We start from the raw sequence: 215 nt of genomic DNA, 5'->3' as shown, positions 1-215 counted from the left end.
CAGGGTAGGTAAGAAGTAGGTGGTAAAGAGACCTGTAGGCCAAAGTAAGAATATTGAACTTTGTTGTTGTTGCTGTTAGTTGTCATCAAGTCCTGCACCATCTTCATTTCTTTGATATGTTTGAGCCCATTGTTGTGGTTATTGGCTCATAGGGGATTTCCCTCATTTTTTCTGATCATTTTTCTGACCAAACATCATGTCATTTTCTAGTGATT

The sequence above is a fragment of the Orycteropus afer genome, unplaced genomic scaffold (assembly GCF_000298275.1).
Source record: "Orycteropus afer afer isolate SDZICR_OR568_19922 unplaced genomic scaffold, OryAfe1.0 scaffold00387, whole genome shotgun sequence".
In the NCBI taxonomy this organism is placed as follows: Eukaryota; Metazoa; Chordata; class Mammalia; order Tubulidentata; family Orycteropodidae; genus Orycteropus; species Orycteropus afer.
Note: the sequence above shows the minus strand (reverse complement) of the source record.